Here is a 7,072-nt window from a genome sequence, read left to right on the forward strand (position 1 = left end):
GGACACTGGGGGCAGAGGGAGCAATATATAAGGCCTGCCCTCCCCAGCAATAAATGAGGTCTGCAGCACCTCGCATAGTGCCTGCTTCCACCTGACTCCCAGTGTCTGTGTGTTGATTCCATGCCACTCACCCCCACCTTGGCCAGAACCCTCGTTCCCTGCAGTCCCTTGTGGGCTGGACCCGCGAGGGTACCTGCAACATCTGGTGCCCAAACAGGGTTCCCGGCCCCCCGGCGTTGGTGATGCCCCCAACTTCGGTTCGTTTGGTGAGTAGGCCCCGGGTTTTTTCTGTCCCTTCGGCTGCTTGAGGGTGACTGAGTGGCCCTCTCCTCTGTCCCATCTATCCTGTTTGTCATATTTGTTGTTAGATCAGGAAGGCACACTCCGCTGTGTGGTCCTGAAGCCCACGTCGGCACCTTTTATTACTTGGCTCGTCCTGGTGAGTTCACATAAGGGCTGATCCACCCCAAACTCAGAGCCCAGGCTTCAGGTCATCCTGTTGCCTGCCCTGGAGACACCGTGTGAGCATATGGCTGAGGGTGTCACAGCCCTCGGAAGTCCCTTACTAAGCATAAGACATTTGGATCCGATACACCTTTTCATGTCGGGGTGGTTTACATCCAAGTGGCTCACGGCCCTTGTTTGCTTCATTTGTGCCCTCTTAGTAGTCACCCTTGCCTTTTCTGTGGTGAGTTTCCCTTTATGGGACCTTCTCACGATGGGCAACCTGCCACCACAGTGCAAGGAGCCACAAATGGCAGCACTCAAATCGCTCCTTAAAACTTGGGGACTGAAAGTAAAACCAAAAGATATTGAGAATTTCTGCTATGAGGCCACTAACTTGGCCCCTTGGGTCTCTCCCAAGAATATGTGGGATCCTGACCTCTGGATGCGGATTCATTTCTCCGCCCGGAAAAGGGAAGTAGGATCAGGAGTCATTCCCTTTGCCTCGTTTGTCCTGATCCTTTTAGCCATCATTGCCAGCCTTAAATCTTCCTCCCTTGAAGAAGTCATTTCAGCCCACAACAAAGTGTCAGGATCAGGCCAATGTAGACTGCCATTACTTCAACCCCCGCTGACCTTGATATGGGAACCAGCCTTGAGGTCGATCCAAATGAGGAAGGGGACCCCTCACCCCTACCTCAGACCCCGCTTTCAAAGCCACAGCAATCAGAGATGCCATCACCCCAGTACCTCTGGAAGGAACTACGTTCTGCCTACTCCAACACACCTCCCACTCATTATTACCCCCCCCCCCCCGGGCCCATCCACCCCTTGCTGCCCCTTGCCGGCCTGTGTCTGCCTTTCCAGTTAATGTCGGCCCCAATGCTGCGCAACAGCCATGGGTGCCCACCCCTTCACAGACCTTGCACTCATCCGCAAAGCTGCCAACAAATCAGGCCCTGATTCCCCATATTTTGAGCAAGTTCTCCGCCAATGGGCCATGCAGTTACAGACCCATTACGATTGGTATAACTTATTGAAGGCGGTATTGGAGCCCTCAGTCTTCCTGAGCTGGCGTTTGGCCTACGACGATCAGGCTGACAATCAGGCACATCTCAGCCTTCAATATGGCCTTAATATTACTCTGGATATGCTCACAGGACGTGGACAATATATTGACCCCATTTCCCAGTCCACTATTGGCCTTCATGCTTACTACCAACAAGTTAGTGACCTGGCATTCAAGGCCCTTAAATGTTCCTCCCCCTGTGATCCACAGGCATTCTTTCGCAATTTGATTCAGCAGCCAGGGGAGTCCTTTACAGACTTCCTTGCCCGAGTTACTGGAGTGGTGGAACAGAGAGTGGAGTCTGGGCCCACTTGAGATATGCTCATCAAACAGTTGGCATGGGAAGGCCTAAATACTCCTACCTGCAATGCTATTGCACCCGTCCACAATGAGGATATTCATAAATGGGTACCCACCACTAGAGACCTAGACCCCAGGACAGGGCCCATCAAGGCCCTGACTGCCTCCTTAGAGGCGCTCTTATTACAAGGAAGTCCCACCCCCTCCAATTCAAAAGATGGCTGCTGGAACTGCGGGAGGACAGGACACCTCCACAGGGACTGCCCGAACAATGGAGCTCGTCCCAAGACCCACTGACCTAAATGCAAAAAGGGATTTCATTGGGCAAAAGATTGTAGGTCATGGCCCTAATCGGACTTGGCTCCTTTAAACTCCACCCAGGGCACCCCTCATCCCCGCAAGTAAGAGGGGGAACGAGACAGGTTTTATGGACCCTTCCGATTCTTAATCACTCCTCCCCTAATGTCCTTATTCCTGGATGGGATTGCTGTGAAGGGCCTAGTAGACATGGGAGCCGATGTTACCATCATCACTGAGAACGAGTCCCCCATTGGAAATACTGGCCTGGCCCACCCATCAAGGGAGTGAGTGGCAGCCAGGACACAAAGCTGGTCATCTGCCCAGTACACTGGAAGGACTCAAACAGGAGTAAGGGCACAATTACTCCCATAGTGGCCGACGTCCCCCACAACTCGTGGGGTCGAGATGTCCTGGAGGACATGGGTGTGGTCCTTACCACAGATGATCAGGCCTTTATGACGATGTCATAGCCCATGATAACCTTGACCTTTCTGGGAGAAATCAGAGCCCTGACCAGCACCCCCAATTCTAAGGGCTACTGCCCTCCCTGGGACATCCCCTAAGGAGTCTCCCACACCAATCACCCTTACCTGACTCTCGACAGATGCAATCTGGGTGGAGCAGTGGCCTATTATAGAACTTAAATTATCTATCCTCAAGAATTTGGTCCAGGAACAGCTGGACCTCAGACATTTGAAACCATCCACTAGTAAATATAATACCCCCAATATTCGTTATTAAAAAGAAAAATGGCCGTTTTAGATTGCTTCAGGACTTACGTGCCATTAATGACCAAATGGAAAAGATGGGCTCGACACAGGCTGGCTTGCCCCACCCTGGCACTATTCCTCCTTCTTATTATATCATAACACTTAATATTAAAGATTGCTTCTTTTCAATCCCCCTGGGCCCCCAAGATCGTGATCACTTTGGCTTTATGGTTTGGGAACCGAACTTCCACAAGCCGGCCCTCAGATATCAATGGAAAGTCCTTTCCCATGGAATGAAGAACAGTCCTATTTGTCAGCTTTTTGTCTCACAAGCCACTTCAACCATCCTCCACTTCAACCATCCCTCATACTGTAAAATTTATTCATTATATGGATGACATTCTTTTGTCCCACCCTATCCCACAATTTCTCCACAAGGTAACCAGAGATTTACTCTTCCACCTGTCATCCCTTGGCTTGTCTATTGCCTTAGATAAGCTACAGGAGGTGCCTCCTTATGCCTTTTTAGGGCATACCATTTCGGCGGTGTACGCCCTATAGCCCCTGCCTTTAATTCAAAGCTGGTCTATACACTAGCCAATTTTCAACAACCCTGTAGCACCATAAGTTGGCTTAAACCATTCTTGCCCGTTCCCTTGGAGGAATTGAGGGTGCTGTTTTCTCTCTCGGAGGGCCCTACCTGCCCTTCAGCAAAGATTTACTTAACTCCCCCAGCCATTGCCTTATTACAAAAGATCATTGGGTTACTCTCGTCAACAACCCTCGACAGATATGAGCCCTTACAATCCCTACAGGCTTTAGTGCTATTGACTTCTTCTGGCTTCCTTGGTGCCCTTTGGCAGACTAGCCCACTTATCTGGGTCCATCTCTCCTACTCAGAGCTCCAAAAGGTTTCCTCCAAGTTTGATCTGGCCTTTAATTTGGCAGTCAAACTGCACACTCAAGCTCAAAAAACCTTCAATAGAGAACCCAACGCTATTGTGCTCCCCTTTCCCCTTCATAACCTACAGGCCCTCTGGGCCGATTCCGTAAGTTTTCAGACTATGATGTCAGGCTTCCCTGGTGCCACTGACAATCACCTGCCCCAAGACAAAAGAATTCAGGCCCTTCTCACATTGCTGTTTGAGGTTAAGCTGTACAGCACCCCTTCCTCTTCCCCAATTCCCCAAGTGACCATTGCCTTTTCGGACACTAATAAGAACAACTTTGGGGTCCTGATACATCGTCCTGGAAAAAAGGACATCACCCACATCATCCCTAATTCTGGCTCTGTCCAGTTGGGAGAACTTCTTGCTATACTTAAAGCTTTAGCAGAATGCCAGGACGAACCCCTAAATGTCTTTTCTGATAGCACCTACGTTGTTCAGGTCACTAAGGTCATCACCTTTTCTCACATTAAAAACTCCTCCACCCCACTCCACCTCACTATGGTCAAGCTACAGGAATGCCTAGAAAATAGAAGTCACCCATGGTACATCTCACATATCTGCTCACATTCCGCCCTTCCCAGAATCCTAGCTTGGGGGAATGCTGCCACAGATGCCATGATCATGACAGTCCAGTCTAACCTGTTAGAACAAGCAAGAGCTTTACATCAAAAATTCCATCTGTCCTCTCAGAGTATTCATAAACTCTTCCCAGAAATCCCTGTGTCCCAATGCAAGCACCTTGTCCACTCATGTGCTACCTGTGCCCCGCTCATGCCTCTCAGGCCCCTTAACAGGGGAGGAGTGAACCCCCGTGGTTTGATATCCAATGCCATTTGGCAGATGGACATGCCTCACTACCCCCCTTTTGGGAAATTGAGATTCGTTCATGCTATAGTTGATACATGCTCCTCCGTTACTTATGCATTAGCTCTCTCAGGGGAAAAGGCTATACATGCCATTAAAGCTATAAAGTCAACCATGTTAATCAGGGGCGTACCCTGGATGCTTAAGACTGATAATGGGCCTGCTTATTCCTCTCAAGAATTCAATAAATTTGTTTCCTCCTGGGGACTCAAACATACCTTTGGTATTCCCTATAACCCGCAAGGACAAGCAATTGTCAAAAGGACCTCCTGGCTAAAAGCCCCTCAGCTGAGGCCAAATGTGACCCTCACCTGGCTCTTACCCTGTCAAACCTAATAAGGATCTTTGGAGCACATGACCTGGAATCCATGTATTCTGATAGTTTTCAGGCATTCATATTCACAACACATGGCAGTTTGAATAAGGAAGTTCCCCATATTTCCCAGTTGGTTGAGCTATTTGGGGAGGTTTAGAAAGTGTGGCTCTGCTAGAGGAAGGTGCTGGGAGCAGGCTTTGGGAGTTCTCAGCCCCATCTCCTGTCCAGTTCTCCCTCCTCTCCACTTGAAGATGGGGCTCTCAGCTTCCTGCTCTGGCTGCCGGCTGCCATACCGCTCTTGTCATTATGGACTCCCCTCTGGAACCATAAATCCAAATAAACTTTTTTTTCTATAAGCTGCCTTGGTCACGGTATTTTATCACAGAAACAAGAAGTAATTAACACATCACTTTTTTTTTTTTTAGTTAACAAAAGTATGGCATTTTCATATGCATGTTCCATTCTATTGTGTTCTTCACAGACATGGGTCAACAATCCTGAAATTCATATGGAAGCAAAAGGTGGCGCTACGCCTTTAGTCCCAGCGCTCCAGAGGCAGAGGCAGTCAGATCTCTGTGAGTTCAAGGCCAGCCTGGTCTACTCCAGACCGGCTGGGGCTACAGGGAGACCCTAAAAAAAAAAAAAAAAAAAAGAAAACAAACCCCAAAACATATGGAAGCAAAAAAGACCCATCATAGCCAAAGCAATCCTTAGCAGAAGGAGCAGTTCTGGAGGTATTCCTGATTGTTAGCTATTGTATACTACAGGGCCCTAGATTAAAAAAAATCATGATACTGGCACAAAAAGAGACAGGCAGATCAATAGAATCCTGGACCCAGAAATAAATGGACACAACTATAGTTACCTAATCTTTGACAGAGGTATCAAAAACATTAAAAAAAAAAAAATAAAAAAGACAGGCACTTCAATAAATAGTGCAGGGAAAATGGGAGTTCCCCATCCTCAAGATGGAAGTTAGATCCGTATCTTTTACCTTGTACAAAAATCAATTCTAAAGGATCAAAGCACTTAATATCTCTGACTCTGAAACTGCTAGAGGAAAACAAGCAAAACATTCCAAGGTATAAGCAGCAGCAATGACTTCCTGAATGGGGCTTCAAAAGCAAAAGAAGCAATCCAAAATTGATAAATGGAAATGCATGAACTTAAAAGCCTCAGCCTCAGATTGCATGAATTTAAATAATCAGAAAGGCTACAAAATGGGAGGCAGATGGATCACTGGAGCTCACTGGCCAGCTGGTCTAGTCTAGCCTCATTAAGCTACAGGTTCAGAGAAATGCTACCTCAAAAATTAAGGTGGAGTGGTTGAGATAGACACTCGATTTTGGCCTCAACATGTGCAAAGATGCCCATGTACACACTCACATGCTCAAATTACAGTCAATCTTATGGTCAAGCTCATTATCCACATAAGAAAAGTCAAGTTGAATTACACTTAACATCACATCTGTGAGCTCTGTTGAAAGATAATCTGGCTTCAATCTCAAAGAACCTAGAAGACATGTTTAAACATTGCATGAAGTAGAAATTTTTAAAATACTCGAATATATGATGGAAGTCTTCAGACTTAGTGAAAATGGTTATCTACAACACAAGCTATCTTCAATTAGAAGGACTAAGCATGGCAGTTGGCTTAGTTCTCTAAGCATTAAAAAAAAACTGAAATATTTTTAACTTCTGTAAAAAAGCCAATACTGAGACTTTTTAATTTTATTTATTTTTTGGTCTTTTTGAGACAGGGTCTCCCTGTAGCCCCAGCTGACCTGGAAAACTCTATGTAGACCAGGCTGGCCTTTAACTCACAGAGATCTACCTGCCTCTGCCTCCCAAGTGCTGGGATTAAAGATGTGTGCCAAAACGCCTGACTATACTTTATGTGAAGAGTATTTTGCTCAGTGTACCTGTTGTGCAATGTCAACAGAGGCCAGAAGGTGTCAGATTCCTTGGAAAAGGAGTTAAGGACAGATGTTAGCTACCATGTGGGTGCTGGGAACTAAGTCCAGGTTCTCTGTAAGAACAGTCAGTGCTCTTAACTGCTGAGCCATCTGTCTAGGGCCTACTTTAAGTACTTTTAAAGTTTTTAAAAACAAAGTAATCT

The sequence above is a fragment of the Nannospalax galili genome, unplaced genomic scaffold, assembly GCF_000622305.1.
Source record: "Nannospalax galili isolate Female #2095 unplaced genomic scaffold, S.galili_v1.0 scaffold139, whole genome shotgun sequence".
Taxonomy (NCBI): domain Eukaryota; kingdom Metazoa; phylum Chordata; class Mammalia; order Rodentia; family Spalacidae; genus Nannospalax; species Nannospalax galili.